At 43.5% G+C, this 22,800-nt stretch overlaps 1 long non-coding RNA gene across 3 annotated transcripts in view; it reads left to right on the forward strand.

Moving 5' to 3' along the window:
- The window catches only part of LOC121819943 (uncharacterized), a 39,857-nt gene that overhangs the window by 10,970 nt on the left and 6,087 nt on the right, over positions 1 to 22,800 (forward strand). For 2 of the 3 annotated variants that reach the window (XR_006060303.2, XR_009597074.1), the window contains exon 3: positions 68 to 10,449. This is a non-coding gene — a long non-coding RNA (uncharacterized LOC121819943). Of the gene's footprint in view, positions 1 to 67; positions 10,450 to 22,800 lie in introns of those variants that run through there. The other variant, XR_006060299.1, reaches the window with a different exon arrangement.

Below are 22,800 nucleotides of genomic sequence, written 5' to 3' on the forward strand. Positions count from 1 at the left end.
CTGATGGCCCCTCATCTTGCCCCGGTTGTCTGCACCCTTCTCTGTTGAGCAGATCTGTCTCTTTTAGGTACCGCCTGCTGTGCTCTTTGCCCCAGGAAAACCTGCTCTCTGCAAGGGCCTGATGGTTCACTGATGACTCAGAAGGGAGCTGAGGTGCTCTGGGAAAAGCACCATTCATGTCTTTCCTGGGCCATTTACGAAACAGAGAGAGATAACTTGGGAGAAGGAACCTGGAAAGTGGCCTGGCATAAAGTAGGTGCTCATTAAAATTTTCATCTGTAAAAGCAGAGATAATAAGTTTGGATGAATATTCTGTATATGAAATCTCTTAGGGAACTGTAAAATTATTTAATTGTAATGGTATTAGTATGATCTCAGAAATGTGTGTGTTTTATGAGTGCAAAGCCTTGAGCCAAGGGATGAGGCCTTGACTGGTTAGGGAGTTTTCCTGGGTACAGAAAGTCCCCACTGCTTTTCTTGGAACACACCTAAAATCCCACAACTTGTGTCTGGCTGCGTTCTGTGAGACCAGAAGCTAGGCTGAGCTGGTAAAAGGCTCTCTCAAGGAACCCCAAAACTGGATCCCTCAGAGCTTCAGAGGAGCAGAAAGTCCTGTTGTCAGCGAGTATATCTTAGGTTTGGGTTCCCTTGGTGGCTCAGTAGTAAAGAAAATGCCTGCTAATGCAGGAGACGTGGGTTTGATCCATGGGTTTGATCTGTGGGTCAGGAAAATCCCCTGGAGAAGGAAATGGCAACCTACTCCAGTATTCTTGCCTGGGAAACCCCATGAACAAAGGAGCCTGGAGGTGTATATTCCATGGGGCCACAAAAGAGTGGGACATGACTTAGTGCCTAGACAACAGCAACACAACAACAAACTTAGGCTTAGGTCCGTAGAGCTGAGCTCACTGATCACCCGGGGAGATCCAGGCACTACCGCCACAGCTCTGCACGCTGGCTCCTGTAGACTAGAGGATGGACAGACAGGAGTACGGTGGGAGGGGCTGTAAGTTTCATTCCGCTCACGGAAGACACCGCTCTTTGGACTCTCCTCAATTTCTGCCAGGCACTTCACTCACAGCTAACCTTCCTGCTGGCACTAAGAACTAGCTATTTTCTTGTAGAAAGCACTCAGGCATTAAGGGTGGACATCGCTCACCCAAGTCGCACAGCTCTGGAGAGGCAAATTGGAGCTGTAAATCCGGATTTGTCAATCCAACACCCAGTTCTGTCTGCTAAGTGCTATGTCTTCTAAGTGGCATTATCTTTAATTTTTTTCAATTTTACACAACATAAAATTTACCCTCTTAATCTTTAAGTATATAGTTCAGTAGTATTAAACATTTTCACATTGCTGTGCAACAGATCTTCAGAACTCTTTCGTTTTACAAAACTGAGACTCTGCCCACGGAAGAACAACTCCTAATTTTCCCCTCCCCTCAGCCCTAGCCATCATCATTCTACTCTCTGCATCTACAAGTCTGACTACTTTAGAGATATCATTTAAGTGGAGCCATACGGTATTTGTTGTTTTGTGACTGGTTTATTTCACTTAGCAGCATGTCTTGAAATTTCATCCATGTTGCAGTATGTGCCAGGATTTCCTTGTTTTTTTAAAGGCTGGATTACATTCCATTGTATGTGTATATCATGCTTTTTGGGCTTCCCTGGTGGCTCAGCGGCAAAGAATCCACTTAAACAATGAAGGAGATGCAATATAGGAGACGTGGGAGATACTGGCTCCATCCCTGGGTGGGGAAGGTACCCTGGAGGGGGAGATGGCAACCTATTGCAGTGTTCTTGCTGGGCAAATCCCATGGACCGAGGAGTCTGGGGGGCTGCAGTCTATAGGGTCGCAAAGAGACACAACTGAGCACGCTCACCCACCGCATTTTTTAATTCTGTCAGCAGACACTTGAGTGACTTCTACCACTTGGCTATTATGAATATTACTGCAATGAACAAGAGTGAACAGCAGCATCTATTGAAGCAAAGAGAGTTGCGTGGGCACTCACGTACGGGGAGGCATGAGCACACTCACATTTGAGGGGTGTGTACATATGTCTCCACCGAGGGCGACCCAGGCATACCTTGCCTTTGGTTGTACCTCAGAGCCAACCAACTCCTTTAAGCAATCACATTTTCATGGAATAAAGTCAGGTTTTTTAAAACCCTCATCAAATTAATAGAGCATTAAAATACAACGGAGAGTCTTTAAAAATTTTTTTTTTAATATTTTACTGAGTTCAAAACAGTGAATCTATTTTAGTAATTAAACTGGTTTGGGACTTAAACCCTTTTTTATTAATTTCATATGTTGACGCTGCCAGTCAGGTTTTCTCAGGGCTCTGGCAGTGGCACTTAGCCATGAGGCATATTTGGAAGGACAATGTCCCTCTTCTAGGATGGCCTGTGTCACTCTAGATAAAGAGGGATGTCAGGAAGGGATTCAAACAATAAGAAGTACAAGTACATTTTATTATCTCAGTCCCGAACACGTAAACACATGTGCCTAACTGAAACAAAAGTTTTCTGACTCCATGTAATGCACTCACATTTTCCAGTCCAGTCCTACTTGAAGTGTGGTCTGTGAGCTGCTTATCAGCAGCCAGGAAGGAGATAAGTGCAGAAATTCAGTGTACAGCACATGAAAAGATGCCTGCCATCATTAGCTATCAGGGAAATGCGAACACAAGCTACAGTGAGATTCCATTTTACACTCGCCAGGATGGCTCGAGTAATAAGTGCTGATGAGAATGTGGAGAAAGTGGGACCCCCGTACACTGCTATTTAGAAGGTAAAACGGTGCAGCTGCTATGAAAAACAGTATAGCGATTCCTTAAAAACATAAGCATAGCGTTATATGACCCAGAAATTCTACCCCGGGTGTGTATACACCAAGAGAAATCAAACATGCCTTCACGCAAAAATCTTCATAGCAGCATTATTTGAAACAGCCCAGAGATGGAAACAACCCAACTCTCTGTCAGCCGATGAATGGATGTATGCCGTGGGTGCTGTCCCTTCAGTCATGTCCGACTCTTTGCGACCCCATGGACTGTAGCCCACCAGGCTCCTCTGTCCATGGGGATTCTCCAGGCAAGAAGACTGAAGTGAGTTGCCATGCCCTCCTCCAGGGGATCTTACCAACCCAGGGATTGAACCCACGTCTCTTATGCCTCCTGCATTGACAGGTGGGTTCTTTACCACTAGCGCCACCTGGGAAGCTTGATGAATAACATGATATACTAAAAGGATGGAATACTATTTGCAATAAAAAGAAATGAAGTACTGATCCATGCTACAACACGCATGTATCTTGAAAACGTTATGCTAAAGAGAGAGACCAGTCACAAAAGAGCACATTATTGTACGCTTTCATTTGTATGTAATGACCAGAGTAAGCAAACCTTTTAAGATAGAAAGTAGATTGGTGACTATCTAAGGCTGGGAAGAGTGGGTCTACTGGAAAAAGTGGATTAACTTCTAAGAGGTAGAAGGCTTCCTCCAAGAGTGGTAAAGTGTTCTAAAATTGGTTGTAGTGATGGTTGTACAACTCTGTGAATATACAGAAAACACTGACTTGTATACTATAAATGGGTGAATTGTATGGTATTGGTATTATATCTCAATAAAGTAGGAATTTTTAGAAACTTTTATAGTAATTTGATATCACTGTGACATCCAGGAGCATGATCCTTTTTCTAGTAATTAATTTTTATTGCCTTGTATTTTATGAAGTATCAGTCCATGACAGATTGAAATTTTTAAAAAAGCAGGCCATCCATGCAAAAGTCACTGGTTTAGTCTATTTCTTTCTTTTTTTTAAATTCATTATCCATAAGTGATAGTTTGAAAAATACTAAAAAGTATTGTCTTGAGCCCAGAAGCACCCAGGCAGGCAAAGTCTGCTCTGTTCAGGTTTCTCAACAAACCATCAGAGAAAAGAGGCATCTTCAGGATAAACTAAATGCGTAATATGTGATCTGACTTCTGCCCGCCCTCCAGCCCATCACTCACTGTTTCCAGAGGCCCTCTCTCCAGTCATTCCCTGCAACATGCTTCCCCAAACCCACCAAACGAGCTCAGATTCCAAGGTCTCTGCAGGTGAAGGTTCCCCTGCCAGGAATGATAACACTCAGCACCACCCTCGAAAATACCACGTCGTTCCCCAAACTGCATCCCCGATATCACCCTCCCTGTACTGGACCTGCGCCCTCTTTGCTACTCTTTCCCCGGGTCCACAGAAGCATCCATTACACAGCACGCCCATCACATACCTGCCGGTCTGTTTGTCTCAGTAGCTGGTAAACTTTCTGAGGCCAATTGTGACCTTTGGTGCATCTTTGCATCCTGGCCCTCACTAAAGGGCAGATGCGTAATCAGTGTCCAAAGCCTAAGTGTAGGACCGTTCACCCCAGTTTTTATGAAAACCAGGATACTTCCTGGCCCCGACACTAGCCAGAAGAGCTAGGCCGAGCCCCCTTCGGCAAGCCTGCCCACATCCTTTGCCTGGACTCTGTCTTCGCTTGTGTTTCTGAGCTGCGTTTCCCAGCGCCATGGGTTTCCATGGTGACTCTGGTTTCCTGGCTGTTTATATGTCTTTCCTTACTTCCATCTTCCACTTTGGTACCAACTGCATCAGACTTCTCTTTCTGTTTCATACTGATCATATCTGGGGCCACAGTTTGTATCATTCCCAGAATTCTTTAATATGGGAAATTTTATGTTGCACTGTGACTCAGGACAAAATGTTAGCTTCTAAATTTATTACTCAAAGAGAATCCTCCCTTTTCCCCCTCCATTTGCCCTGATTTTTTCCATGCTGGCTACTATTTATGATACATGATACTTTATTAACCTTGTTTCTCTCTCTCTCTGTCTTTCAGACATGTGAATCATTGAGCACTACTAAAGTGTAAAAGGTCAAATTACTTCTGTTTTAGGAGACTGATATAAACAAATTAAGGGAGATAAGCCGGCTGAAACATACTGTTGAGATGGTTTATATGGGCAGAGAAAAGCAGGTAGAACTAAGCTACCTTTGGTCAAGATTCAGCACAAACTAGAAGTAACCTACAAATTATTCCTATCAGCCACTTTCAAGCTGAATTTGAACTGAATTCGTGTCTCTACCCCAGTAACAAGGCAGCAGAGAACAGCACTCAGGAGCAAGGGCTCTGAGACTGGAATGTATGGGCTTGTACCCTGGCGCTGTTATTTACCAGCTGTGCTACCTTAGCCAAGTTACGTAACTTCTCTGTTCCCCTAGTTCGTGTCTGTAAAACAGGGATAGTGATCACGTACATTCTATTAGGCTACCGTGAGAATCAGATGAAATAACACCAAAAAGGCACATCACACAGTGCCTGCTTATAGTAAGTGCTCAATTAATGTTAGCCGTTATTAACTGTTTTTGAGAACTACTCTCTGCATGTATTCACTTATGCTAAAGATTGAGCAATATGGGTGGGAAGCAAGTATTGATTTCATAGGCAAAGCCTGTGCCTGGCTCTGCCTTGTGGTAGACACTTGATACCTAATTTAATTTTTACAATTACCCCATTAAGGAACATTGTGTTATCCTATTTCACATCACAGTTAGGCTTAGACTTGTTGCGGTTAAAGAAAAAGAGCAAAGAATGCTACTATCTAAAATAGGGCAAAACAATCGATGATTTAATGTCCTGTCAACAGTGTCTCACCCAAAGTCAAAGTGAAAATTAGTAGGAGGTGATGCTTGACTAGTCATCTAAGGATGTGAAAATTCTGACTGGAGCTGGTTCCTTAAACACACTCTTGTTCTAGTAACAGAGCGCCTTCCCACATAGTCTCTCCATTTAGTCTTTAAGCCTTGAAACAACTTTGTTGAGAAGAAAATTATAATGTCCCCAATTTATGGGTGGGGACGTGAGCCAACTAGGATGGCCAGTGAGTGACGGAGGAGTGCCTGTAGTTCAGGTCCTTTTATGACCACAAGCAGTGGCTGTTGATCACGGACAGTCCCACCCAGGTCACGGCTGCAGTGGCACCCGGTTCAGATCCCTGCACAGGCCATGGTGGTTTTTCAAGGGAGTACATGCCTGTGCTCTCAGTGTCAGGCCCAGCCACGAAAGCATCCCACTTGGGTTTCTGCACACAGGCTCGCTCTGCTAGAGCAATTGGATTGGGAGGTGATAGTTAAGTCACCTCTTTACAGGCCCTTTCCCTTCTCTTGGGGGTATTGGTGGTCTTCCCCACTAGCAGTCCTCTGGTGGGACCAGGTCAGCTCACCAGAGAGGTTCTCATAATCTTGAGTCTGAAAAGGAGAGGGATTAGGGTATTGATTTCTTTCATCCGCCTTGGCACACAATACTTAATACACCTGATTTCATTGAATCTGATTCCAATCCCAAGAATTTCTTGTGACTCACATAAAATCTGAACCTGTCTGTGGAAATTCCAATAACTTTTCTGTGCTCCTTACAGGTGATTTTGAATCATCTTACAAACTGCTCAATTGGGTGAGTTTTAAATGGAGACCTGAACTTCCTTAGTTGAAGTCTGCATTTCACCCAATGACAGCTTCATTGCTTTGTCACCTCCATCCTCCCAGCTTCTGCTAAGCCATCAACACCATGGGGACAGGAAAAATGGTATTTTTCATTATTACACCCCCAGTGTCTAACACAGAACCTGGCATGTAGTGGAAGTTAGACAAATGCTGACTTGATGGAGGAAGGTATAAGTGGATTAGTGAAGAGTCAGACAAATGAATGGCAAGACAGACCCAAGACCTGTGGGTGGATAAGCGGGTGCAGCCACAGTATGACAGAGTTGCACTGCGATGGGGCTGTTCGCACATTCTCACGGTGAACTGAATGTTTGCTGAGCTAATCTGGAAGAAAACTTCAATAACTGATCAGTTTAAAAAAAAAAACAAAAAACAGAAATGTAAGCCCTTTACTTAAGCATTCACTCATTGCTTTTCCTTCCATTTAGTTATATTTGTTTTTCAGTGATGATATGCATTCCAAATAGATATGATTGACATTCTTTAGAAGGATCCTGGTCAAACCTCCAGCCATAGGAACTGCCCAGTCTGGAGTCCATGCCAGGGATTTGGCATCTTTTTAGCCCCCAGTGCACCTCAATACCTTCCAAGAGGTGGCTCTGTACTTTCATTCCCGACTTGGAACTCCAGGAACAAAGAACACGATTTCTATCCCTGCAGGAACGCTCCCTTTCTTAAGAGATCAGAGAGCTTGTGAGAGTAGATAGACCATACAGACTGGATGGACAGCCTGCTTGTAGGGCTGTGGACAATGCCTCAAGTTGCCTATGAATAGTGGACTTTGGCAACAAACCTGATGAAGGAGGCATTCTCTGCTCTAGCTCTTCTCCCGGCCTTCTTTGCTGGGCCTGCCAATCAGGTCTCTTTCTGCTCGCTGTCTCTCCTGGGCTGACATCCTGAAGTCACGAGGGGCCTGACCAGCCGCTCCACAGTCATTCCCACTCTGCCACCCTCCACCAACCTGCCTCTCCCTGAATTCTTGTTACTCAGACTTATCTATCTGCCCTGATCCAGCTCAGTGCTGCCAAGGTCCAGGATATGGTTGGTTAGTTCTAATAGAATGTTCTGCATAGTAGCAAGCTCAAATCTTCCTGTGGTAACACCACCTCTTGGTTCTATTTTCATTCCCTGAAGCAACAGTGAATAAATCTACTCCATCTTCTGCATGAGGTTCCTCCAGTGTTTGAAGACAGCCTTGAAAACAACTAACATGTCCCCTTAAGACTTCTGTCTAGGCTGACAGCTCCAGTCCTGGCAAAGTTTCCTCGGGGTTCTTGCTTTCCAACCCACACTATTCTAGACATTTTCTGGTTTGTCAAATTTACCCTTAAATATTCTTTCATAAGACTGATGAACTGTTCCAGTTTGAAGGAGACCAAGGAGACACAACAACTATTAACAACTGCTATGTGGAAGCCTGGCTCCAGGCCTGGTACAGAAAAGGGTTATGAGTGGGACCGTTGAGCTAACTTCAGTAGGACCTGCAAACGAGTTAACAGGATCAATGTTAATTTTCTGCTATTGATCATTGTACTCCACCTGCATCAGATGTTAACATTTGGGAGAGCTGGGTGAAGCACATACAGGAATTCTTTTGGCAATTTTTAAAATAATAATATTTGTGGAATTTTTTAAAAATATGTATTTATTTATTTGATGCGTCGGGTCTTAGTTGTGGCACTCAGGATCCTCGCTTTGACTTGCAGGAACTTTGACTGAGGTGGGCAGGCTCTCACGTGGGCTTTCCAGTGCGTGGGCTAGTAGTTGTGGTGCATGGTCTCAGCTGCCATCCCGCATTTGGAAGCTTAGTTCCCCAACCAGGGACTGAACTCGAGTCCCCTGCATTAGAAAAAAGACTCCTAACCACTGGACCACCAGGGCAGTCCCTTGGCAGCTTTTAACAAGTCTAAAATTGTTTCTAAATGAAAAGTTCAAAGATAGTCTTTCTGATGTTGTGTGGGATTTGCACGTTTTTGAACTGGAGCTGCAGTCCCCAGACTTTCCTTCTCTGCTTATGTCGCAGTCAGTGTGAGCCACAACAGCCTTTGCAGGAGAAGGCAGGGTGAGGAGTGCTCGCAGGTTCTGTGGGTACCGCTTATCTGCTGCTTTCCCTTGATGGCAAGGGGCGGTGACCATATCCACAGCTACTGCCTGATCTGCTTCAGCTCCTCTGACTGCTTGGCGTGGAAAAACAGCATTGGGAAAGAACAGTTTGGAATCTTGAGGCTGCTTTTTTCATATTTAATATATGCTGAGCAATTGCACTCATCTCACACGCTAGTAAAGTAATGCTCAAAATTCTCCAAGCCAGGCTTCAGCAATACATGAACCATGAACTTCCTGATGTTCAAGCTGGTTTTAGAAAAGGCAGAGGAACCAGAGATCAAATTGCCAACATCCGCTGGATCATGGAAAAGCAAGAGAGTTCCAGAAAAACATCTATTTCTGCTTTATTGACTATGCCAAAGCCTTTGACTGTGTGGGTCACAATAAACTGTGGAAAATTCTGAAAGAGATGGGAATACCAGACCACTTGACCTGCTTCCTGAGAAATCTGTATGCAGGTCAGGAAGCAACAGTTAGAACTGGACATGGAACAACAGACTGGTTCCAAATAGGAAAAGGAGTACGTCAAGGCTGTATATTGTCACCCTGCTTATTTAACTCACACATAGAGTACATCATGAGACACGCTGGACTGGAAGAAACACAAGCTGGAATCAAGATTGCCGGGAGAAATATCAATAACCTCAGATATGCAGATGACACCACCCTTATGGCAGAAAGTGAAGAGGAACTAAAAGCCTCTTGATGAAAGTGAAAGAGGAGAGTGGAAAAGTTGGCCTAAAGCTCAACATTCAGAAAACGAAGATCATGGCATCTGGTCCCATCACTTCATGGGAAATAGATGGGAAACAGTGGAAACAGACTTTATTTTTCTGGGCTCCAAAATCACTGCAGATGGTGACTGCAGCCATGAAATTAAAAGACGCTTACTCCTTGGAAGGAAAATTATGACCAACCTAGATAGCATATTCAAAAGCAGAGACATTACTTTGCCAACTAAGGTCCATCTAGTCAAGGCTATGGTTTTTCCAGTGGTCATGTATGGATGTGAGAGTTCGACTGTGAAGAAGGCAGAGCATCAAAGAATTGATGCTTTTGAACTGTGGTGTTGGAGAAGACTCTTGAGAGTCCCTTGGACTTCAAGGAGATCCAACCAGTCCATCCTAAAGGAGATCAGTCCTGGGTGTTCTTTGGAAGGAACGATGCTGGAGCTGAAGCTCCAGTACTTTGGCCACCTCATGAGAAGAGTTGACTCATTGGAGAAGACTCTGATGCTGGGAGGGATTGGGGGCAGGAGGAGAAGGGGACGACAGAGGATGAGATGGCTGGATGGCATCACTGACTCGATGGACATGAGTCTGAGTGAACTCTGGGTGTTGGTGATGGACAGGGAGGCCTGGCGTCCTGCGATTCATGGGGTCGCAAAGAGTCAGACAGGACTGAGCGACTGAACTGAACTGAACTGAGCATTTTTCTAGAAACTGCCTTCCTCCCCTTGTCAATACACTCAGTTCATTACTTCTGTGTATCAAAGCTAGTTGTTAATCATCTGGTTCTCACAGGAGATACTTGGATGACCTATATTCAAATCATTTTAATCTATCTGTAAGGAATTTGACTAATGAATTGCTTGTTATTAGTACATCTGTATCAATGTGATCTAAACTTTTATTACCTTTTTGTGTAACCATGTCATTTTGCTGCCTCCTTTTAAACTTGGGTCAACTATAAATCTCTCATGTATTGTTCTCATGTTAAGTCACCTTGCAATTGACTTTGAGAAACTAAAGGTTTGATTTTAGATTTTCCCCCATAAAATGTCATCTTGAGGTCTTTGGCTCATCATTTTAGCCACTCTGATTAATTTGAGCATGGTACCTCTCACATCTATTATATCATTCCTACCAACTTCATATTATTTATACATTTGATAAGAACACATTCAAAATCTTATCTAAGTCATTATAAAAGCACAGAGGCATGCTCAATGATCAATCAATTCGTCCCAATGAGCATTAAGCTGGCTGACAACCCTCATACCTGTATTGTCATCTAACATACATTTCTCTAATTTATCCATAAAAATACTATAAGGTGTAATCTCTGCAATTTGTTTATCACAAGAGATAAGCCAGCTGTTAATAAGCTCTGTTTAGAATAACTTGCTTTTACCAGATTGGGATTCAACTAAGATTCACATCATTTCTTATTTTTCAGATTATCTCTTGAATCAATTTGTTTCTAGGACTGCTGTAACCAAGTACCACTAAGTTACTGGCTTACAACAACAACAACAAAATTTATTCTCTCATAGTTCAGGAGGTCAAAAGTCTGAAATCAAGAAGAATCTGTTCCATGCCTCTCTCCTAGATTCCTGGGTCTCCTGACAATGTGTGGCATTTCTCGGCTGCAGCCACAGTCTCTGCTTCCTTGATCACATGGCCTTCTTCCCTTGAGGTCTTTATATGTAACCCTCTCTTCTTATAAAAATACCAGTCCTATTAATTTTAGGGCCAGTGTGACCTCATCTTAGCTAATTACATCTACCATGACCCTATTCCAAATGAGACCTCATTCTGAGGTTACAAGTGGACATGAATTGGAGGGGTGGAGGGGAATACTTTCCAGCCCAGTACACCATATCAGTAAAATCTCTGGGCTCCCTGTGTATGGTTGTGTTTGACCAAGGGGGACCCAAGCTCTCTCTGCTGCCGCTGCCCATATCTATCACTACTAAAGGCAGATGGCCCCACCCAGCTGGTGTGCACTAATGCCAACAGCCCACCCAGCTCTCTTCACAGGCCACGGCCAGTCTTCCCTAGCATCAAGATTACAAGAGAATGTGCCAGACATGGGCTTATATTGAAACTGGGCAACTCAGTTGGGATTCAAACCCAAAACCCAGGTTGGGGCTTGGACCCACTGTCTTTTCATTGAAATCACACATCTGGTCTCAGAACTTAATGAAGCTCAGGTTCTTGATGTCTCATCCCAGAAGGAATTCAGTGGGAGACAAAGTGATAGTTAAAAAGTGGATTTATTTAGAGACAAACACACTCCAAAGAAAGAACGTGGGCCATCTCAGAAGGCAAGAGGCCCTGAAATATGGGATGGTTAGTTTTTATGGGGTGGGTAATGAGTGGGAAGGTTATTTCAACTATTTCCGGCAAGGGGCGGAGATTTCCAGGGACTGGGCCTCCGTCCACTTTTGACCTTTTATGGTGCCTTAGAACTGTCATGGCGCTGGTGGCTGTGTCACTTAGCTTATGCTAATGCGGTCCGATGAGCATATAATGAGGTTCAAGGTCCACTGGAAGTTGAGTCTTCCACCATCTTGGACCTAGTTGGCTCTAATCAATTTTCATCATGTCCTGCTGCTGCTGCTGCTGCTGCTGCTAAGTCGCTTCAGTCGTGTCCGACTCTGTGCAACCCCATAGACGGCAGCGCACCAGGCTCCCCCGTCCCTGGGATTCTCCAGGCAAGAACACTGGCGTGAGTTGCCATTTCCTTCTCCAATGCATGAAAGTGAAAGTGAAACTGAAGTCGCTCAGTCGTGTCTGACTCTTCGCGACCCCATGGACTGCAGCCCACCAGGCTCCTCCACCCATGGGATTTTCCAGTCATGTCCTATAGATACGTTATTCTTTTAAAGGTTGCACCCTGCCCCCTTCCCTCCTGTTTCACTACTGCAAAGCCTCTCTGCTAGGGCAGCTGGGGTGGGTGGGTGCTTTGGCTTCAGCCGCACACAGCGCTGGAGGATGATCAAGTCACAGTTTCACAGTCCCCCCACCCTATGGTTAGTGTCCCCCCTGTGGGGGAGGTGCTTGGTCATCTTTTCAGGTGTGGCCATTTCAGCACATCAGAGAGGATCTAATAGTATTTAGCCTCAAATAAGAAGGGAATGAGTCTGATCCTTTTTCTTCCAGAAGGCTCCTTGTAGCTGTATAAATTTGCCCAATTGCTTCTAGCAACCCAGCTATTCATACCAAGAAATTTGGAGAACAGCCTTTGTCAAGCTTTACAGTAGGGTAAATGTCCAATTATGCTCTATTCTGAGGTTACTGGGTGCCTAGCTGCCTACATTTACACCACTGACGGTATCAATTGTGTGATTTTTCTAGGAACGAACACTTCCTCCAAGGTAATTCTCTGCTTCCACCTAGCTGCCTGGTGACTTTGAAATGGTGGCCTACTGAGGTAGACAAATATAAAATCCTACTTTCTAGGCATCCAGTTACAACTCTAGCACATACTTGTGTGGTGAATCAGTGTCATATTTGGAAGTCAGAAGTCAATAAATTTACCCAAATGCACATTCTTTCCCTGTTTAAAAATGGAGAAATGTTTCACGTTTCCCTGGCTATTGGCTCCTTTCCCAAATTTCTCAGAAATCATGGACAGTGACTCTGCAATCATATTTCCAAGTCCTGTGGAGATTCATCCAAAACCGGAGCTCACGCAATGTGCCTAATTGCTCCCAAAACTCTACACTGATCTTGAGCTTGCCATTCTTATTCTGGAGTTTGCCTTTACACTTTCTGGCTTGAGAATTACTCTTCTTGAGGGAGAGAAACGTTATGCATGAAAAGTTATGCCTCATTCTGCCACACTAAGTGTGGGATCTGGCTCTTCCTTGTTATTTTTCTTGCTCCAAATAATTTTCTAAAATAGTTTTTCTGTGGTCTCAGTCATTTGTTTAAGCCTCAGCTCATTTTACACTTTAGTATTCCTAACACCAGTCTTACAGGTTTGCACTTTTGGCATTTGTTTTTGGCCCTCTGCCCTCTTTGGCCCTCTGCCCCCTCTGCTCGTTGAAATTCTGGCCTCACTCTAGTTTTGCACTGGTTTCTTTACATGACCCCTCATTCCCTCTCCACCTTCTTTCTCACTGAGGTTATTAGTTTATTCCTCATTTCATAGTTATTTACATTAAGCACAGTGCTGGGCTCATCAATACACCAGGGAATGAACCCAGACATAGTACCTACTGTTACAGACTTTATTCCAATAATACTAAATTATAACTCTGATAACTATGAAGAAGAGAATAGTTCTCCAGGAATTTGAGGGTTTTTTTTTTTTAAATCTAGACAAAGATGCAAAGAAGGGATTGCTGGATTAAGATCTAAATTTGAGAAAGAAGGATATATTGAGGTCAGAAAGGGAGAAGGAAACAATCCAATTTAAAAACGGACAAATGGGTTCGATCCCTGATCCAGGGAGATCCCACAAGCCTCAGATCAACTAAGCCCATGTGCCACAACTGCTGAGCCCCCAGACCAGAGACCACGAGCTGAAACTTCCGAAGTCCATGCACCCTAGAGTCCATGCTTTGCAACAAGAGAAGCGACCCCAAGGAGAAACCACTGCGATGAGAAGCCCGCATTGCACAGCTAGAGAGTAGCCCCTGCTCGCCAAAGCCCATGTGGAAACAGAGACAGAATAGCCGAAAATAAACAGTATTTATTTCAAATGGGCAAAATATCTGAGCAGACGTATCATCAAAGATGCTATATAGATGGTAAACAGTATCTGAAAAGATGCTCAACGTCATAGTCCTTAGGAAATTGCAAATTAAAACAACAATGAAATACCACTATACACTAATATAGATGTATACACAGCTAGCCAAAATCCAAAATACCAACAATGCCAAATGCTGACAAGGACGTGGACCAGGGGGAGCACTCACATGCTGCTGGTGGGAATGCAAAATGGTGCAGCCGCTGAAGCGGCAGAAGAAGACAGTTCAGCGATTTCTTACAAAACCAAACATACTCTTACCATAGTATCCAACAATCATACTTCTTGGTATTTACCCAAATGAATTGAAGACTGTATCCACACACACACACACAAATGTTTATAGCAGCTTTATTCATAATTGCTAAAGCTTGGAAGTAATCAATATGTCCTGGAGTGGATGAGTGGATACACAAATTGTGGTACAGCCAAACAATGGAATATTATTCAGCACTAAAAAAGAAACGAGCTATCAAGCCATGAAAAGACATGGAAAAACCTTACAGAAGCATGTTACTAAGTGAAAGAAGCCAATTTGAAAAAGTTGTATATCATACAATTCCAACTATAGCAATTCTGGAAAAGGCAAAATTATCAAGGTGATAAAAATCAGCACTTGCTGTGGGATTAGTGGGCAAGCAGGGTGAATAAGTGGAAGACAAGGGATTTTTAGGGCAGTGAAAATACTTCGATAGTATTAAAAAATAGTAGATACTATAACATTAGGTATATGTCATTGTACCTTTGTCCAGACTCAGAATATATAGCACAAAGTGTGAGTCATGAATTATAAACTTTGGTTGATAATGTGTTGATGTTGGTTCATGAATTATACCAAATGCACACACTGGTGTGAGGTGTTCATGGGTAGGAAGGCTATGTGTTGAGGTGTGGGGAGTGTGGGAAGATGGGTATTTGGGAACTCTTTATGTTTTCTGCTCAATTTTTCTGTGAACCTAAAAGTGCTCAAAAAATAAAGTTTAAGTGTTTTTCTTTAAAATAGGGCAGGTGTGTTTCCCTGGTGATCCAGTGGCTAAGACTCTGTGCTCCTACGGGCCCAGTTCAATCCCTGGTCCTGAAAGAGATCACACAGGCCGCATATGAGTGCTCATGCTGCAACGAAGACCTGATGTAGCCAAATAAATAAATACATTTTTTTAAAAAGAAAAACTGATGGCTGCTATGAAAAAAAGAGAAATTAAAGGGAGCGGAAGTGGGGAGAAGGAGCCTTCCAGGAAGAAACTAGTACATGCAAAGGCCCAGAGGCGCAGGGACGCTTGGTCAATATGCAGAACGGAAGGAAGGCCACCGTGGGTAGAGCAAGTGAGATGGAACTGGTGGAGCTGGAGGGACAAGTGAGGGCCAGACTCTACAGGGCCCGCTGTTCAGCTGTTAAAACTGCTTTTCGTTATTATGAAAGCACCAGGAAGCCAGGGAGTGGTTTTAGAGGTGTGAAGGTGGGATAGCAACAACAGGAGTACAGCGTTGTATTTCAAGACAATCACTCCGGCTCCAGTGTGGAGAGTAGAGGAGGCACTGGAATTCTGGAAGGGGCCAGAGTCGATGTGAGGAGGCCGATAGGGAAAGCTGATGTTGTAGCCTTGCTGAAAAATAAAGGTAACCTCAATGAGAGTGGGTGATGTGGAAATGGAAGAAAAGCAAGACAAGTCAGGAATGTAAAATGGATGGTCCTTGAAAGGAGATGAAACAGAGGAGAGGAGGGAGAGGCCAGCAGGCTTCCTTGGTTAATCCTGGTTTTATAATGAGGAGTGCAGTCCTTGGAGATTTCTATCCTCCTTTAGCCATAGTCTCCTTTTAAAGTTTCTGACTCATGCAAATTTCCCAACTTGTTGAAATACTTTCCTTAAATGAAGCAAACATGACTAAACATGTCTTATGAAGACAGGTCCCTTACGTATCATAAAGAGATCCTTGATAAAGTGATTTCTTTCTCCCAAGGTTCATTCACTTCCATGTCATACCAATATTGACACATGTTTTAGAATCAAGTCTGACAAAAGAGCTCATCTTATTTCTCCTGCATTTAAAGAACCAAGTTCATGAAGCAAATTAAACATTCTTGGGTTGCCTGCAAGACACATGAAGCCCCCTGACTCTATAGTACTTACCGCATACCAGGCACTATTCTGATTGCATCTTAGCACACTGAATCCTCTCAACAATCCAATGGAATAGGTGCAGTAATCCTCCTCATTTTACAGATGGGGAAACTGAGTCACGGGTGGTTAAGTAATTTGTCTCTGTTCACACAACCAGAATTTGAGCTCTGGCTCTGGAGTCCATGCTCTTAGCCATTGCTGGGATTGCCTCTCAAACATGGTCTTTCTGCAGGATATTTCAAACTAGTCCTAGAGAGAGAAATCCTTTTACCTCTTGGGCCAGAAGTGAAGGATGGAAGTCTGCAGGAGTTTATTTCATGGTGAAAAGAACAGAGTTGAACTTCAGGGTAAACTGAGATGAGAGACAGAAAGGGACAGAAGGAGAGAGAGAGAAAAGGGGCGATAAGGAGAAAAAACCAGAGAGCGAAACAGATCTACAACGTCTGCAGGAAACCACAATAGCCAAAACATGAAAAATAGTTGATGCCAGCATCTCTCAAAGCCAGTTGGCCTTTTTCCTGATAGTCAGAAAGTAGATGTCAATTTGCTGGGAGGCACGGGGAAAACCAAAAATGAACAGCTGTCTCCTGAAACATAAGGCTATGTTTTAGCTGGCATTACCTTGAAGAATTTATGAAGACCAAGGCAGGTATGGGCCTTGGCTAGGTATTGTCTGACGATACGGTTCTTAACCAAGAGTGCATACGTGGTTTTTGGAGGAGTGCCTTAAAATTGCTGATAGCAGATTTACAGAGTCTTTTGGGCTGGGGTTGATTCCAGGCATCTTCATTTTTAAAAAGCTTCTCAGGTGATGCTGATAAAAGGGTCCTTGGTTAAGACCTATGGGTCTGAAGATGGACAGCTGTTGCTCAAAAGAGATCTCTTCATGAGATATTCAGCAGGTGCTTGATTAAAAATGAAATCCCTGAAATCAGAAGTTAACTGGGGGCCCTAAGGAAGCTTGGGCCAGAGGACTTCAATTTATTCATCTGGACTCCAGGTGGGTCAACCGTGTCCCATAAGGCAGAAATGGCCCAGAAACATCCTGAGACAGACCAGAGAATGAGACTAAGGAAATGGATCTTCCTTCAAAGGAATCCTGGGTCCCAGTGAAGCTCAAGGGCACCTCAACACCTCCCTTCAAGAGGAGTGTGGGATTTGAACACCATACATTTAGGTGTTGAACTGCAACTTCTGAACTATGTATGGGTATTATTGGAATGACCACAGAGGTTTGAAGAAAAAAACAGTTAAAATGGCATTTCATCGGTTACTCTTGTATCAACACTCCCTGCCTTAGTATAGAAGAATTTCTTTTGTCTAGCAATAAAAACACATTGTCCCTTCGCAAGATTCTCAGGAAATAATGAGAGGAAGACATTGCAAGGGAGTGGTGATCCCACAATAGATACAATAAAACTACATAAAAATGAAAGCAATGAAAAGATAAACATGAGATTGAGCATCATGGTTATCTTGAGCAAGGAGAGTCACAAGGAGGGTGTGTGGGGGAGGTTATGGCTAGAGAGGCTTTTGTTTTGAGTGTTAAGTTTGTGGGTACTTAATCCATTATGGAAATAGCTAGGAAACCAACCAAATAAACAAATAAAAGTGACCTTGCTAAAAATAATATGTTTATTTAGAGGGGAAAAAGTCACCTGCAAATAATCCCACCACCCATAACATAACCATTGTTAACATTTTCCTTCCCAAGCCTTTTCGGACATCTATTTTATTACATTATATTATAATAATAATTTATTGTATCCTCCTCTTTTATAAAACTTAATCAGTTCAGTTCAGTTCAGTCATTCAGTTGTGTCCAACTCTTTGTGACGCCATGAATCGCAGCATGCCAGACCTCCCTGTCCATCACCAACTCCCAGAGTTCACCCAAACTCATGTCCATCGAGTCAGTGGTGCCATCCAGCCGTCTCATCCTCTGTCATCCCCTTCTCCTCCTGCCCCCAATCCCTCCCAGCATCAGGGTCTTTTCCAATGAGGCAACTCTGCGCATGAGGTGGCCAAAGTATTGGAGTTTCAGCCTCAGCATCAGTCCTTCCAATGAACATCCAGGACTGGTCTCCTTTAGGATGGACTGGTTGGATCTCCTTGCAGTCCAAGGGACTCTCAAGAGTCTTCTCCAACACCACAGTTCAAAAGCATCAATTCTTTGATGCTCAGCTTTATTCACAGTTCAACTCTCACATCCATACATGACCACTGGAAAAACTATAGCCTTGACTAGACAGACCTTTGTTGGCAAAGTAATGTCTCTGCTTTTTACTATGCTATCTAGGTTGGTCATAACTTTCCTTCCAAGGAGTAAGTGTCTTCTAGTTTCATGGCTGCAGTCACCATCTGCAGTGATTTTGGAGCCCAGAAAATAGTCAGCCACTGTTTCCACTGTTTCCCCATCTATTTGCCACAAAGTGATGGGACCGGATGCCATGATCTTTGTTTTCTGAATGTTGAGCTTTAAGCCAACTTTTTCACTCTCCTTTTCACTTTCATCAAGAGGCTTTTGAGTTCCTCTTCACTTTGTGCCATAAGGGTGGTGTCATCTGCATATCTGAGGTTATTGATATTTCTCCTGGCAATCTTGATTCCAGCTTGTGTTTCTTTCAGTCCAGCGTGTCTCATGATGTATTCTGCATAGAAGTTAAATAAGCAGGGTGACAATATACAGCCTTGACCTACTCCTTTTCCTATTTGGAACCAGTCTGTTGTTCCATGTCCACTTCTAACTGTTGCTTCCTGACCTGCAGATAGATTTCTCAAGAGGCAGGTCAGGTGGTCTGGTATGCCCATCTTTTCCAGAATTTTCCACAGTTTATTGTGATCCACACAGTCAAAGGCTTTGGCATAGTCAATAAAGCAGAAATAGATGTTTTCTGGAACTCTCTTGCTTTTTCCATGATCCAGCGGATGTTGGCAATTTGATCTCTGGTTCCTCTGCCTTTTCTAAAACCAGCTTGAACATCAGGAAGTTCACGGTTCACGTATTGCAAGCATAGCTTGGAGTATTTTGAGCATTACTTGACTAGCATGTGAGATGAGTGCATAGACAATGTTTTTAGAGCACTTTTAAGTTCACAATAAAATTGAGTAGAATGTACAGACATCTTTCTCTTTTTTTTCTCAATGTTAGGGGATATACATATTTTCATTTCATTAAAAGCTTCTTAGGAACAAAAGTTTTTACTGTCAACATACTATTTCCTTATACAGATATAATGTGTCCTACTTAGCCTTACCATCACCAGTCATTAGGGTTATTTCCCATGTTTTGGTGGTATAAATAAAGCAGTGATGAGCATCTTAGTGCATAAACTTCACACTGCCACATATACACATTTAGCATTATTTTTAAAAAAATTTATTTATTTATTCGGCTGCACTGGGTCTTTGTTGCAGCATGTGGAATCTTTAGTTGCAGCACGCAGGATCTAATCCCCCCAACAAGAGTTGAATCCAGGACCCCTGTGTTGGGAGCTCAGAGTTTTAGTCACTGGACCACCAGGGAAGTCCCTGGCATTATTTTTAAGGACAGATTATTAGAGTTACTGAATGAACAAATATGAATATCTGAAGGCCAGTTTACCAAATTATTTTCCAGAAATTTTATGCAAATTCACACCTTGACCAGAAGAATTTGAGAGGATCTATTTACTGCCCTCTTTCAAGCCATGGTGGACAGACTAACAGCCTCCAGCCCCACAAGAGATGAGGAACCTATGTAGAGGTTACCTTACATGGCAAAGTGGTATTAAGGCTGCTAATTGGCTGATCTTGGGTTATCTGGATGGGTCCAAATGTAATCACAAGGGTCTTTAAAAGTGGAAGAGGAAGACAGCAAAGATAACCAGAAAGAGCTGCGTGAGAATGACCCAGCCCCACGTTGCTGGATTTGAAAAAGGAGGAAGGGGCCATGAGCCAAGGAATGTGGGAGATGTCTAGAAGCTGGAAAAGGCAAGGAAACAGATTCTCCCCTGGAACCTCCAGAAGAATGCTGCCAACAACTTGATCTTAGCCTAGCATGAGACTTCTGACTACGGAACTGTAATAGAATACATTTGGGTTGTTTTAGGCCACTAAATTTGAGGTCATTTGTTGCCACAGCAATAGAAAACTGCATTGATTATCTTCACTTTGTTTCATTCCTTCTAAACATGGTCCAATGTTGGGCTGGATTCCTGAGCCAAGCTAAGTCATTCAGAGCCTTTCTTTGTAATTAAAGAAATTCCATGATTAGAGAAAGTAAAGTCATCCTTCTGCACGGGTGCTGAGTAGAGGTGAGTCACAGCTGCTCCCAAGGGCATGTCTCTGCCATACACACAAAACCTGTCCAAGAGAACAATGCTGCCATGCAGAGGACAGTAAGAAAGCAGGGTAGGGAGAACGTCTCAGTGGTTTTGGTCGCCGAAGTCAACCTTTATGGCACCTGGAACCAGTTTCATTGAAGATAATTTTCCATAGCTGGTGGAGAGGGGGAGATGGTTTCAGGATGATTCAAGTGCATTACATTTATTATGTACTTATTTCTATCATTATTACATCAGCTCCACCTCAGATCATCAGGTATTAGATTCTGGAGGTTGGGGACCCCTGCTACATTCCTGCTTTTTTCCACCATGTGACCATTTCAATAGATGTCTCTTTTGCAGAAATCAGTTTGAATTGAGTTTCTGCTGTGTGCCAGCATGCTAAGTCGCTTCAGTCATGTCCGACTCTGTGCAACTGTATGGACTGTGGCCCTCCAGGCTTCTCTGTCCATGGGGATTCTCCAGGCAAGAATATTGGAGAATAAAACAATATGCAAAATGAAAAAAAAAAAAAGGAAAGAATACTGGAATGGGTTGCCATGCTCTCCTCCAGGGGATCTTCCCAACCCAGGGCTCAAAACTGCGTCTCTTATGTCTCCTGAACTGGCAGGGGGTTCTTTACCACTAGCGCTACCTGGGAAGCCTGAGTTTCTGTTACTTACCACAAAAAGAATCTTGATACAGAAACTGGAACATGAACAGTGATGTGGAAATTGAGGAATCCCCAAATGGCTGAATCAAGATTGGCTGGGGGTTGGAGGGGGTGTGGTATGGCATTCAAGGATCCTAGGCTGGGAAAACAGCCTTCCCTATTTTTATGCTATCAAGGAAGTTGGTTAGACTCTTTTCCGGGGGCTCCTGGGACTCAGATGATGGGCCATTCAGACTTATACCTTGGGAGACTTGGTATGAGATATCAGGATAACAGAATGTGTCATAATTTCTTGCACCCTTAGATAGGGTGCTGGAGAGAAAGAGAAGACCCAGAAGTGGTCAGGGAGCCACTGGACAGACTGATACTGTTTTTCTTTTTTTTTTTTTTTTATTGGAGTATAATTGCTTTACAATGTTGTATGAGTTTCTGCTGTATAAAAAAATGAATCAGCTATATGTATACATATATCCCCTCCCTCTTGAGCTCAGATACAACTTTAAGAGAGGCGTTTCCATTGGTAGTCAGCAGTCCCAAGTAGCTAAGGTCACAGTTTTGCTCAACTGCAAAAGCTGAATGCTCTGCCCTACACCAAAGTTTCTTCAGGGATTAAGAAGCCATAGAATCCTGGAAATTGGAATAGTGATACCTGGGAAGGACTGCAACCAGCCAAGCACCTCATGCTGTGCACTCCCTGCCTCATGAGGAATTGCACCCTCTCCCTACCCCACCCCAGTGTGATGTCACAGAGCACGGACCACACTGAGGGCAGGGTAGGCATGTACTTCCTCCCCACATTTCCCACTGAGCCCGGGAGAGGGGCAGAGCCTCCTCTGTAGTAAAAGACTGAAATCATGTGAGCAGAGCCCAAAGCACCCTTCATGCCTGCCTTACAATTCTCTGAAATTGGAAATTGGCCATCAGAGATCTCCCTGAATGAAAGTCATGGTCAAATGATTATGGTTTTCGATGTTGAAATGCTAAAAAATAGTCCACGTCTGCCAAACTGAGGTGTGTGATTGCTCAACCACTAAGGCAGTAATTTTTCTAACTTTCCTGATGATAAGCATCACCTGAGATGATTGTTGTTATTAAAAGGACAGATTCCCAATCCTCTCTCTCTCTGGAGAGTCAGTGGATCGGGGGTGTGACTGCCAATTCTCATCAAATTCTCCAGGAGATTTCTATCATCCAAAGGGTTTGGGAAACTCTATCATGAAGTAATTCCCAGGTAGTGAGACTAATAGGAAGTGTTTCGTAAGGCAGTACAGCCCAGAGTGGAGGAAACCTCTCTACCACCCTGCTCATGAAGGGTATGGTAGATGTGGGCAAGGGCAATGCTCCCAACAGGCAAAACCTGGAGTCAGGCTGGTGACTGGAAAACCCAGTCGTGGCCAAGATGCAGTGATCCTCACTAGCCACAGCCCTGCCCTCAGCATTGCTGTCCAGCTGGCTGTGGTTCAAATGCCGGGCCAGAGACCATGGTGTGTTGCCTTGTTAGCACCCATTTTCAACAGTAGCATTTGTAACAATTGCCCTGTTTCCCTCCAGCATTGTACA

This window comes from Ovis aries, chromosome 1 (genome assembly GCF_016772045.2).
Source record: "Ovis aries strain OAR_USU_Benz2616 breed Rambouillet chromosome 1, ARS-UI_Ramb_v3.0, whole genome shotgun sequence".
In the NCBI taxonomy this organism is placed as follows: domain Eukaryota; kingdom Metazoa; phylum Chordata; class Mammalia; order Artiodactyla; family Bovidae; genus Ovis; species Ovis aries.